We start from the raw sequence: 14400 nt of genomic DNA on the forward strand, positions 1-14400 counted from the left end.
TTGTGCACAAGATCAAAGATCTTTTCACCTGAAAAAGACATATACATAAACAATCAGAATGCAAATGGTGGAAAAGATAATAAAGAAAAATAACTTTAAAGAAATTTTGACACTTAATATTCTCAAAATCAATACAGAGAAGAATGATGAAATTGTTTTGAACAGAAATAACGAAATACCATATCAAGGGAACAAAATACTAATGTTGTAAAATGAAGCACATAAAGCCTATACCTTGTAACAAAATGTTCAGTCCGATCTTTAGTTTTATAGATAATGATTTAAAGAAACTAGCAAGACAACCTATCATTATCAATAATCCCGATCTGAGCAGGTGTCCTTTGAAAGGCATCACCATCTCCTCCCTGAAAAGTAGTTTTAAAAACATGTAACTAAAAAATTTCTCACCAGTAGCAGAACCTTCACATACAGGTAGTGCCAACAGCTCTGAGCTGACCTGTCCTAATTCTGACTGCTTGGTTCGAACCACAAGAGGAAACTGTGTCTTGTCACCTTCATTGCTTCCATCAGTGGCAATGCTGAATGGGAACTTTATCATGCGTGCAGTTAGGTCACTCATCTGAATTGTTGACATTTCCTTTATAACAGCAGTTGCTTTGTTGCGACAGCACCTCATTCCTAAAGAACGCCAGCAATAACATTACAAAATGGAAACCACTGGCAGAAAGTTTATATTATGAAGCCTATTATTTACCAAAAAAACCAAAGCATTTCAGATATTATTCTAATATCTGCAAACTAATTAACTAAGGACAGAGTATAGCTAAGATACATACAACTGTAATAACGTGCATAACCTGAATTTTTTAATATATTTAACATTTACACCGAGATCATTGCATTTAGTATCTACATCTATGAAATTCTATCCTATTTTGATAATTTTTTTATAGTCAATACTATTTATGGAAATATTTAATGTTTAAACAAGTTTAGCAGCTTTCATGCATCTAGCAAACACAGCAGTATGGGGGGGGGGGCGGCGATTCTTTGACCTTAAACTGTGATTGTTTAGTTTCCGTTTTAATTTTTATTTTAAAAAACTATTTTTAAAAAAACAAGTTTGGATCTGATATGAAAGGAAAAAGAACCCACATCGGTCTAAGGACAATGTGTCAATCTGAAGTTATAAGATTAAGAGTGTGCATCTGTGTTTGTGTGTGTGTGAGAGAGAGAGAGAGAGAGAGAGAGAGAGAGAGAGAGAGATTGTTTCTAAGTACCTTGTGCAATTCTGGAATCTGGGAACATATTTTTCATTGCTTCCGTTAACTTGTCGGCTGTGCTCAATGACAAATTCATATTTACGATAATCTCACATAAAATCGCCTCAGCACGGGTTATTTGCTTTTGAAATATGTGTTGATCACTGACTTCCTTTCCCTTCATCATCGACAGAATATTTCTATTTCCCTTCACTAATGATGCCAATTTCGCATGATTTTCGGATTCCACATGCCGTGAACAGTCATTCCTTCCACCATGTGCGCAGGAAAAATCAACGTTGCAAACAGTGCAAAGCACAAAATGTTCTCCTTTGGACGATGGTTTCAGGCATGGCCACAGAGTATGATAAACTGGAAGAAAATGCTGTTTTCTATGTTTCGACTTTGCATTTTCATCATCAGAATCCTGCTGAAACTTTCTTGTCGGCGGCATTTTCTTTGTTTAAATAACCGGATGTTGAGAATGTTAAAATCAGTGATGTGGCGCAAATTGCGGACACGGACACGGACCAAAGAGACGAGACAACGAAACGAACCGGAATTTAAAAAAACGTAAAAAATAATTTAAAAAAATAAAAAAAATAAATGCAACCTCAAATCGTATTTTCAGATCAATGACCGTAGGACCGTACGGATGGGCCTTATTCCGTACAAATACGGTAAAATACGGATGGGTAAACAGGTCTGCTTCTGTCACCACAACGCCATTGTAGACGGGTTCACTGCCGGCTGTGGATAAAAATTTCAGACGTAAGGAAACGGAATACACAAAATACAGACATATACACTTATAGTAAACAATGCAAAATAAACGTGTAAATATCTATACACTCATTTCTGATCTAAACAGTAGTCTACTATCCTAAATTTAGCCACCACCACCATTATCGTAATAGTCGTATTATTTGTACTATTATTGTTATTATCATAGTTGCTATTTCATACTGTTTTGCAACTACAACAACAAAAATAACAACAACTACTACTACTACTAATAATAATAATAATAATGTCATAATGTTCGCATCTGCAAGGAATACACATAATGTATTTTTTCATTTAATAACTTTAATAAGTCACTACTGAGTAAAGTGAAATACGTGTTGTTGTTTTTCACTTTCAGTCAATAGATAGAGAATTTTTGCTTCAAACGAGTGAATAACGGATATCTTTCGAAAATATAAAGAATCTGCATTCATTTAAGGCACTAGTTAATGTCAGTGAAAAGAGAACAGTTACTGAAAACACCCGTTTCCTTCTAAAAATTAATATAATGGAAATAGGTGTAGAGAAAAATATTTTCTTTTACTGACGGTAACACGCAGCCCTAATATTACCCGTGGAATTTAAAACAATAGTTTAAAAAAATATATATAAAAATAATCGATAAATATATAGGATATATCATCCTCCAGTATTTGCCAATGATGTTCAGCATTTCATATATATACTACCCTGACTACTTCAAAGAAAAGTCCTGTTTGCATGTAAACTTCTGTACTCTCCATGATTCCTGTCGTCTGCTACAAAATCCAGCTACGCGTTCCTCGTAGCTCGCGCTTCATTAACATTGGGCGTCTCTCAGCGCATTAATACACAACAAACGTTCATTGGAGCCTCCGGGCCATATTGCATCAAAGGTTAATAACCAAGAACCCGACTATTTGGCGGTTTAGCCTCGCTCCCAGATGCTCGGTAGTTACCGACGCTTTTTCAAAAATGGTGGACGTCTTTAGTAGCACACTTCGAACACAGGTTTGTTCATACCATCCCAATAAAAAAATTGATTTCGATTGTTCATCATTTATGTTATAAATTATAAAACTGCACATTCATGTATAGAATGCTTATGTTGCACAAAGACCATAAAGTGTGCAGCTCATGTGAATGTTGTCAACGATTTCAAATTTGCTTCCTGCAAAGACCGGTTAGATTCTTATACCCTTTAGACGTTTTTGCATGTATTAAATGCCTTTAACATTTTAGTGACTTGGGCAAGCACAGCTACGAGAATATCTTAAAACCACATGCTATATTCTAATAATAACTGGAGTCCCTGTGGCTAATTGGTGCCTTTTTACACAGGCATTTGATTCCGGGGTAAACTAATGTGTACACTCACCAATTAACAGTTAATTGATGAGTGTAAACATTAGTTTACCCCGGAATCAAGTGCCTGTGCCTTTTTACAACCCTTGCCATTATTGTACTTTGACTTCGTTAAGTTTTATTCCAAAGAAATTTTCAGTCTTCCCCAAATGAAATCACTTAAAGTATTTTCATATTTATTTAAGTTCATGTGCAAATTGCATCAATTTTAATCAAGGGAAACCATTGGGATGACCCCAGGTGGCTGAGTTACCTACATAGCTCTCCATTACCGATCATTGCCATCTCATCTGTGTCCATTTAGGTATGAATCTCAGACTCGACTAATGTGGGTATGTGAGAAATCATGCCAGTAGCTTTTGGTTGGTTAGTGGGTTTTACCAGAGTTGATGAAATGAAATTTAGTAGGCATATTTACAACATGCAGATAATGTGATTGGAATTTGAAGTCATTGTAGCAATTCGTTTCATTTTAAAAAATATTATTGGACATTGTTTAATACCAAAACCTTGTTTTCCCATTTACATGTAAGCAATCTATCAACAAAAAATAAGAAACAAAAACAAAAAATAAATTTAATCAAACCATGCAATATCAGATATTTTAGATATATTCAGTAGGCATTGATATCTGTTTAAGTTCAGGTGACTCTTTTTCTGTCAATAATTTTGCACACCTATTTAAAACTTTTAATTACGTTAATTTCAAGAAAACTTGCTTACATGGTTAATCAGCAATCGCTTATGTCAGACAAATAACATGTATAAGCATGTTTTGTTAATATATGAATGGCCTGAATAGGTTTTCATGCCATTAATAATTGTACACATTTAGTAAAATATTTAATTTGACTTTTTTGATAATAACTGTTGGCTCCATTTAAAACCAAATACTTGATGCAGGCAAGGTATATATGTTGGTATACATAGGTGGATTAATTCAATAGATTTTATGTTATCGTACCGAATTTCACATATTTTACTTTCTAGGAACAAAAATGTTTCCCTTTGGGCTGCAAAATCAGCATATGTATGCTACACTATTAATGACATTCTCTTAACTTCACCTTGGTAAATGTTTTGTTTCCATGTATTAAGTACCAATAAAGCAGAATGACATTATTGTGTGGCTAGCATGGAAATATATTTTTTTTGTTCCAAAACAACTTGCTTCAATTTCACCAAATCGTAAGGCTATAAAATCATTGCTCTGTTAGATGAATGTATTCTAAAACATCCCATGATTTGGGTCATTTAAAAATCTTTGTTATATATATATATATATATATATATATATATATGCGCACCACATGCATTATAAATGATATGTAAATTAAAGTGTTGGTTTTAAGCAAATTCATATACCAATACTGTTAGTATATCAAACTGAGAACCGCCCCTGGCAATAATATGCATATGTAAACATTCTCGCGTAAATAAAACAGTGTCCTATTAAATCTAGATCAACGATGAATTTCCACACATTAATCATTATTGATGTATGAAAACAATGATAAAAAGGGTTAATAATCCCGTTTCTATATACATTTAATATGAATTGTTGCACACAACCTTGAAATGAAGATTAAGTCAAAACCATTTGAAGCAGACAAATGAAATTTAGTAGGCATATTTATAGCATACAGATAATCTGATTGGAATTTGAAGTCTTTATAGCAATTCTTTTAATATTTAAAAAAAAATATATTCTTGGATATTCTTTTACCAAAGCCTTGTTTACCATTTACATGTAAGCAAGCTATCAACAAAAAGAAAAAAAGAAAATTTAATCAAACCAGGCAATATCAGATATTTAGATATATTCAGTAGGCATTAATATCTGTTTAAGTTCTGGTGACTCTTTTCTTGTCATTTAATTTTGTACACCTATTGAAAACAAGTAATGAGACTTATTTCAAGAAAACTTGCTGACATGGTTAATCAACAATCACTTATGTCAGACAAATAACACGTAAGCATATTTTACTATAGTATGTAGATGACTTGAATAGGTTTCATGCCATTAAAATTTGTACACATTTTGTAAAATGTTTAATTTGACATTTATAACCAAAAACTATTAGCTCCATTTAGAAACAACTACTTGAGGTATATATATTGATATACAGATGTGCATTACGTTATTATACCAGTTGTTCACATACTTTACTTTCTAGGAACAAAAATGTTTCCCTTGGAACTGCAAAATAAGCATTTGTTTGCCACACTATTAATAACGTTTCCATAACTTCACCTTGGTAAATGTTTCCTTTCTGTGTATCAAGTACCAGTATAGAAGAATGTCATCATTATGTGGGTAGAATGGAAATACATTTTTTCTTCCAAAACAACTCCCTTGAATTTCTCCAAAGTGTAAGATTATGCTATCAATGCTCTGCTAGATGAATGCATTCTAAAACATCAAATGATTTGGTTCATTTAAAAATCTTGGTGTGTTATACATACATACCACATACATTATAATAACATGGCATTTAAAGTGTTGGTACAGTATAAAGCAAATTGATATACCAATACTATTAGTATATCAAATTGTGACCCGCCTATGGTGCAATAATCCAAATATACAAACATTCTTGCGTAAGTAAAACCGTGTCCTATAGATTCTAGATCAATGATGAATTTCCACACATTAATCATTAGTGACGTATGAAAACAATGATAAAAAGTGTTAATAATTCCCATTTTCTATATACATTTAATATGGTACACAATTTCATTGCAATACTTTATGCTTTTTGATTTACCCTCCCCTGTCATGCATAATAGAAAAAGCTATGAAGAAATCTGGAGTAGGAGAGAAAAAGGTTTAGAGTTGGACAAAAACCTTGGAACTGAACATACTCCAAGTAATCTTCAAGAATATAGTTTGTCGTAATGGTGTGTATGCACTTTCTTTGGGCTATATCTAGTGTTCATATAATCAATGAAACAAAGTTGCAAACCCTGTTGACATTGTATGGTAAATCTCTCGGTTACGTGGTACACATACTGTGATGTATTTAATGACGTTGTTGTTGTTGTTTTTGTTTCTTAAACCTATTATAATATATTTGAACAGAGTGCTCATTCATTGTAATTTACGCCACTAGGTCTATGACCATGACTCCATATTCCCAGGAATTACAGCTGTACCAGCACTAGGGTTTATGACTCCATAGTTGTACATTTAGTTGTAGTTGTTGTAGGGTTTAATGCCATTTTTCAGTACACGATAGGCTATACATGGCGGCCAGTATTAATGGTGGAGGAAGAACCCAGGAAAACCCCGGAAAGAACCACCGACCCACGAGAAACTACTGGCAAGCTTTCTCACATATCCACATTAGCTGAATCCAAGACTCGGACCCATGCAGACAGAGGTGAGATGGCAGTGATCCGTAACGAAGAGCGCTTTAGACCACTCGGGGCCCCTATGACTCCATACGGAATACAACTGTACCATCACTAAGGTATATGACTGACTGCTAAACTGAAGTCAGCAGTGACTTATTGTGCCTCTGTGACTGTGCAAGGTTTGAACAGAGTACTGTTACATTGTAACATGCTTTCCCCTTCATTGTTAATACAACTGCAGCATCACTAGGGTCTGCAGTTCTTGTGCCATGCTTGTCTACATGTTGGTGATAGCTGCATCTCATTAAGGTAGTCCAAAGTCTAAAGTTGGAGATATCTATAAAAGCAAGTTAATTATGTGGACTTCTTTTTCTTAATTTTTGATTATTTAACATTTCCATTTCTTTTTTCTTGTTGCTTTATTTTACAGATGATTTTCTATTTTAGGTATGAAATTAAATGTTTAAGTCTTCAACTTGAAATCAGCATCACAATAAGTCATGCAAATTACTTTTAATAACTTGCACATTTAATACTTTTCATTTTAGATCAATGAACTTTGGATATTGAGGAAACTTAGTGAACAGACCTATCAAGTGGAACACATGATCATGTTTAGAATAGGTCACACAACAACATCATTTGCACAATTGCTGGCATTTTTATTAATATATGTTTTCACATATTTGTCACTCAAATTAATTATACTGAAAAGTAATGTATGAAACTGAGAAGAAGACAAGTTTATCTGTGCCAATGGCCTCAAGGTAGATTAGTTTTTAGCTAATTGTGTTACCCTCTTTAAATAAGGTCATTATTATTATTATTATTATGGGCCAAGCAAAAATATTTTCCCGGGCTTTTTGTGTGCATTGGACTGTATTTTCAATGTAGAATTGTATTGCTATATATAAGATCAACATTTTAGGTATAGGTCTATTTAAACCTAGCAGAAGTAATACTGACTTTTTCACTGCCATTTCATTTTGCGAATGAACTGTATCAAAGCAACATAATCTACAGTATGCAATAAAAGCAAATGTGTAAAGCATCTATTGTTTTTCCCTTATTGTTTCTGTCCAAATGATTGTTAAATTTATCCCTCCGTAAAAATCACACCCTTGTTCATTGTTTACATAATGCATAGATAATAATAATAATATTGAGGACTTTGTAATGCGCCTAATCTTTAGAAGCTCTAAGTGCTTTACACCATTAGACAACACCTAAAAGAAAAAACATAATAATATTATTACAAAAACAAACACCATGAAATTAGAAAAACATTTTTTTTTAAAAATGCTGAGAATATTTCAGGTAGGAAACATTATTAGGTCTTTAAGTTTGTTCTTGCAGTCAAAATAAGTGAGTTTTGAGAGCCCTCTTGAATGTAATCACTGTGTCTTTGTAAGTTCAGTGGGCAATTCATTCCATGTTGCTGGGCCTTGGTATGCAAAAGAACGCTATCCATGTGACTTTGTTTTCATAGTGGGAATAATGAGTATATGATTGTCAGAAAAGGAGCGTAAGTACCTTACTGGTGTGTACATATGGGTGAGATCAAATAGGTATGTTGGACTAGAGTCCGACAGTGAAACGTAGCACAGAGAACAAATTTTGTCTGAGCAGCTGTGTTTTGAACTTTTTCAAGTTTCTGGAGTAGATATTGAGATGAACCAGATGGAATTGAGTTTTAGTCCAGTCTTGAAACTATTAATGAACACACAAGTGTTGTAATGGCATCAGCTGAAAGATATTTGTGAATTGACCAGTCAATCGAAATTGTGGTGCCAAGCTTATCTCTAATGGTTTGTACTTTGTCACAGAAGAAATCTGCAAACATGTCCGGAAGGACGATTGGAGAGAAGGTAGTTGCAAGTGGTGTTGATTTGTTCCTTGACATTAGCTTGTTAGTAATCTCAAAGAGCTCTTTGCAGCTGGAACTTTCCATGATCTTAGTAGTGTAGTGGGCTGATTTCGCTGCATGGACTATATTTGTGACATTCTTCCTAGCGACTTCATATATTTGCTTATCTATAGTGAGTCTGGTGGAAAGCCAGAGCCTTTCAGCTTTACGGCGGTCTCTTTTAGCAGTGCAAAGCTGGTCCCTAACACTGCTATACCATGGAGAACATGTTTGAATTGATACTCTGCACTTGGTAGCTGGGGCATGTTTGTCAAGCAATGAACACAGATAGTTATCGAGTTGTTCTGCGGTAGGAGGTAAGCAAGTTGTTAGGTTATCTTGGATGTCATGCATTAGTTTGGTTCTATTTATCATATGGAGGTTTCTATTAGTAGCAGATAAAGGTGGAGGGTTAGGGACTGATACATCAAGATGGCATATAATGCAGAGGTGATCTGATGCAAGGTCATGGGATACCAGGGAGGACTGTAGAATGTTATCATCAGGTCTATGAAGAAACCAGTCTAAAATGTGACCATGTTTATGGATGGGTTGGGGAACTGACTGTTTGAGGTTGAAAACATTAATGGAATCTATGAGTTTCGATGTATTTGAGTTTCCGGGACAGTCAGAGTGAAAGTTGAAATCTGCAAGAATAATTAGGTTGCCACCAATCGAATTTCCATAGTCCAGAAGATTCGAAAACTGCTCCAAAAAGAGAGTCAGCCAGCTTGTTTTTTCTAATAGGAGGAGGGCGGTATAGACAGGATAGACTGTTGGCACTAGAGCCAACAGTCTATCCACAACAGTCCTGCAGGACAGCGTCCAGGGTGGCAGAAGGAGAGGTAGACAGAGAAAAAAAGTGGACTGACATCATCATAGAATGGACAAGGAAAAGGTTTGCGGAGACACAGGCATTGGCACATGATCGAGACAAGTGGAGGGAACTGGTCAGATGTTCAGCAGCACAGTGCCTCAACGACCACTCTAGGTCATGAGACATGATGATGATGATGATGATGGTATAGACAGAAAAAATGGACAGACCTTTGCTCCAGTGTGCATGTGGCTTGGACTAGTTCAAACGATGTGTGGTCGAAATTGAATGTTGTGGTGGAGTTAAAACGTTTTATCATGGAGTTTTTTGTGATGACAGCAATTCCACCTCCGCGAGAATTAAGGGGGAACGACTTGATGGAGTAACCAGTGGGTGTTAGATCCGCACACTTGGCTTCATCGCATGATGCTTTTAGCCATATATATATAGATATAAAAACAAACGAAAATTACTGTTACGTAAACCATTTTGTGTTCTGCAATACAAAATAGGTTCAATATAGCACTCTGAACGTGTGAACGAGATATTGTCAGTAGATAAGTATAACAAAACCGTTTTTATTTTTTAACATACCGAATGCCATTACAGTGTTCCAGAGCTTCCCGCTAATTTTAAATACATTCCTACGTTAAACAGTTAGAACACAAAATGATGCAGTATTAGATCTAAAGTTTCACATATTATTTTCTCCAATAATTTTATTTCGTTTGCATCAGGGCATATAAATTGCGTGATCATCTACGCATCGTCCATCTTGTTTACATTAGATACAGGGTTCGTGACCATGTTTTAGGAAAGGTCAAGGCTGATCAATGCTCCTACCAGTTGTTAAAGTACAACAGGGATCCAGTCTACTTGTCGGCTCCGATGCTGTTCATTGTGACGTCATCAGGACATAGTGACGTACAGCCTTCAACCGTTTAACATAGTCAGACCTGTGTTCCATCGCCGCAAGAAAATAATTACTCGCTGATTGAACCAAAGAATTTAGAAAAATCTTACCATTCTGCAACGTAACCACTGTAGGCACCATATGCAATCTAAGCAAAGTGTGCTGCATTTTTCAAAGGGTGTGATTTTCTCCAGTGGTATTTTATTGCACAATTCATAGCACTGTACTGTGATAAGTATACTCAATGGAACTGAATGTCAGGGCAATGGGGTTATCAAGTGTAACGTACACTTGTTTATTTATAGATTGGTTCTAAACTTTAACAAGAACAAATAACTGAACTCCCGATTTACGAGCTGGGTATAGAAATCACTGAGGAGGAACGTTTTAAAAAATGTTATCATTATCCTCGTCGTTATCAACATTGTCAAATTATTTATCAAAATAATCGTCACAAGAATAACAGTACCTACATCATTGCCACCAAATTTTTATAATCGTTATCGTTGTTAATATGGTCATGTACGATGATCGTTATTTCTATTATTTATGTAACGTTGTTGTTGTAAATCTTATCCTTCCTGTGTTTTCTTTATGTTTGAGGGGTGGGGGCTTTCAAAGGCTAACCGACGCTGTCTGTGTTCTGCAGTTTTAAAGTGTTTCAGGGATGTTTATGATAAAAGACATGATTTGTGCACCATTATTTCAAATATTTAAATTTAAAAAAACAATTGTGCTATTAAAAAAAATGCTCCACTTCTCTTTCGTCTTCATTATAATCATATTTCTTTGCCACCAGAAAATGATATTGTGTAGCAAATTAAAGGTCAGTGAACTTTCTGTTTTCAAAACCATCTGCAAGTTTGGCCAGATATTTAGTTTAGTTTGATTTGGTGTTTTTACGCACAACAACACAAGTAGGTTATTTAATACTCAAACAATTGGGGTAAAGTGTCTTCGCAAAGATTGATTTTCGTTTCTATCTGTCCGTCATTCCCCTGTTCTTGTATCCTGAATTGTTACACTGATTAAGAGAGGATTATCATAATGGGTATCATGTTTCAAGAGGATGGGTAGATAACAAGGAAAGTTTCGGATCGTGAATTGCCGAGATTGGGGTGGGGTGTGTTTGAGAGTGCGTGTGGGTAATCTGAATGCCATTTACACTGATAGATTTAACACGGAGACAATAGTGTGAAGTCTCTTGTCCAAGAACTTGCTATCAGTCATGCTATGATTGAAGGTGGTGGGGTATTTGTGTATTCTAAAAAAAACAATTTAAAAAAAAATAACGTACGAATGCTCATTCCCATAGCCTTCACACGAAAGATAGACTTACCCAAATTCTTTTTTTTTTTTTTGTTTTTTTTTTTTGTTTGTTAGCCGTACGAAATTTTCTCAAGAAATATGTCTGTAAAGCGTGAAAGATTTTCTTATTCTTCAAACTTAAGACCATCTTGTGCGTACATTTGTGTTAGTTTGTGAAATGGAGGAGGACTACCTAATTTATCTGGCTACAGACGCTTCCATAATTCATGATCTTGCTTCGGAAAACGTTTTCCTTTTTCCAATTTTTTCATTTTCATGAGAATGTATTTTTTCCTTATTTTTATTTCAGAAACAAAATATTCAAATTTTCCGCATAATTATCAGGATTTGTGGTATGCACAACTTCGATACTAATTAGAGAAGTTTTAAAGTTGTATGCAATAGACCTTTTTAATATTAGAACTGTGTGAACAATTTTTTTTTTTTTTAGTGTGTCCTATTTTGCATGTATCAGTATTTATTGTTTTTTTCCGTAGGAAGCATGATTGTTTCCTCTACTCGTTGAATATTGATCTATTAATTTCTTTATGCTAGCTTCAGTTTATCTATGTTTTCTTTCAGTTTACCATTGATCTCGTATACTTGAACTTGTCATTTAGTTAATTTCGCTTTCCAGGACAATACTTGAGGCCACAAAAGAAACTTTGATATAGGTGACGTCCAATAATAAATAAATAAATAAATAAATAAAAGATTTTCTTGTATTTCATTCCGAGTTTGTTAATTTAAAGAATATCATGCTGGTAAAATCTATTTATAATCTAGATTTATTCGTTTAAATACAGTTGACATTTTTTTTATATCAATAAATCGAAGTTATGATGTATTATTTTACGATATGAAGAAATGATTGTATCACAAATAGTTAAATGTATAATATTACACATTGAAAATATTTCTGATAACCCAAACGTGAATATGTGTTTTCGTAAATTGATTCATGATATCATAAATTGTATATAGATCATATTTTTTAACATATGGTATTTTAAATTCATCTACATTTTTTATATGAAATATTTTCGCTAATATTGATAGGTGCACTTTCGTAACTATGCTTAACCTGGCAATGATAGGTACACTGATTTATTTTCTAACATATGTAACCATGGCTGTATTTATATATAAAGAGTACAATCACGTTTTACAATGATTTAAAGGTGCCAAGCACAATCATTTACAATTTGATAATTAACGGATTCTCCATTGAAGCTCCGTAGAGATTGCAGTTCCGAAAAATATATTCATCTCACATCTTTGTCCTCGGCCAGCACCACACATGATATTAAGCATGGGCACGGAAGGAATAGGTATAAAATTGACAGTCTCTGTCCGTTTAATATTTCTCAATAACACTGCCTTTTTAACGTAAGGTTTAAATGGTAGGTACATTTGAAATGCATCAGGAATGGTATAGACGGTCTTTATTCAAAATACGCCAATTCCATAGCCACAAATGTAAAAGAAAAGACTGAGTTCCTCGATCAATTTTGTTTAAAAAATTGCTGAACGTCTTAATTAAGAAAACATAAATCCATACCACGTACCCTATCCATAGCATTATTTCAAACATCGATCAGTGATTTTTTTTGAAAATGTTACACTACAGTTACAAGACCTAAATAATAGAAGATCAAAAATAAATGGAAAATTATAAATATTAATTAATGACTCATTACAATATTGTGAAATTCCAAATATTTTGTGGGGAGCTGATGAAAATATTTTACGAGTTTAACATAAAAACAAAAATGTGAGTTATAAGTGATAACATTGAAATAAGCTGCGTCAAACCTGATAATAAGATTGATAAAACTTTACGACGTAAAAAGGAATAAATTATGTTCAGGTGCTGGTTAACAGACATAATTGACATCATACTAGGGAATTTAAAAGGATGTTTGTAAATGCTACTTTTCTGTGTTTATTGATTAGGGTGGATCATGTTATCTGTGTCCAAGTTGTTATATTCAGTTTATCTATCACACACCTGTCGTATCTAGTTCCATAGTCCTGTCTTCGACCAGATCATGTTTTCTATGTCCAAGTTGTTATATTCAATTTATCTATCACATACCTTTCGTTCGTAGTTCCATAGTCCTATCTTCGACCAGATCATGTTATATGTGTCCAAGTTGTTATAGTCAATTTATCTATCACTTACCTTTCATTCGTAGTTTCAGAGTCCTATCATCGACCAGATCATGTTATATGTGTCCAAGTTGTTATATTCAATTTTTCTATCACGTACCTGTCGTTTCTAGTTCCATAGTCCTATCTTCGACCAGATCATGTTATATGTGTCCAAGTTGTTATATTCAATGTATCTAGCACATACCTGTCGTTTCTAGTTCCATAGTCCTATCTTCGACCAGATCGTGTTATCTACGTCCAAGTTGTTATATTCAATGTATCTATTACATACCTGTCGTTTCTAGTTCCATAGTCCTATCTTCGACCAGATCATGTTATATGTGTCCAAGTTGTTATATTCAATTTATCTATCACATACCTGTCGTTTCTAGTTCCAGAGTCCTGTCTTCGACCAATCTGCAAGCAGCATATTGTGATCTTGATGCCGCCATCGTGACGTTTTAATTTACTGTGAATCTAGGTGAAATGAATTGTCAACCTAACACACTGCCAATGTCGGCTGCAAAAGAAAGTGAATCAACTTCCATCCAAAATCCAATATATAACTACTATTTAATTTAGAAATGCTTAT

At 34.2% G+C, this 14400-nt stretch overlaps 1 long non-coding RNA gene across 5 annotated transcripts in view; it reads right to left on the reverse strand.

The window, feature by feature from the left end:
* Nucleotides 1–1931: 1931 nt before the first annotated feature.
* LOC149788675 (uncharacterized) overlaps nucleotides 1932–14400 on the reverse strand; it is a 45796-nt gene continuing 33327 nt past the window's right edge. Inside the window, exons 5-6 of one of the 5 annotated variants that reach the window (XR_016424200.1) lie at nucleotides 14188–14328; nucleotides 1932–1973 (exon numbers count right to left, since the gene is read on the reverse strand). This is a non-coding gene — a long non-coding RNA (uncharacterized LOC149788675). Of the gene's footprint in view, nucleotides 1974–12545; nucleotides 14329–14400 lie in introns of those variants that run through there. The other 4 variants (XR_016424202.1, XR_016424201.1, XR_016424199.1 and 1 more) reach the window with 4 other exon arrangements.

Source organism: Sinohyriopsis cumingii, chromosome 11, assembly GCF_028554795.1.
Source record: "Sinohyriopsis cumingii isolate HCF-2022 chromosome 11, ASM2855479v2, whole genome shotgun sequence".
In the NCBI taxonomy this organism is placed as follows: Eukaryota; Metazoa; Mollusca; class Bivalvia; order Unionida; family Unionidae; genus Sinohyriopsis; species Sinohyriopsis cumingii.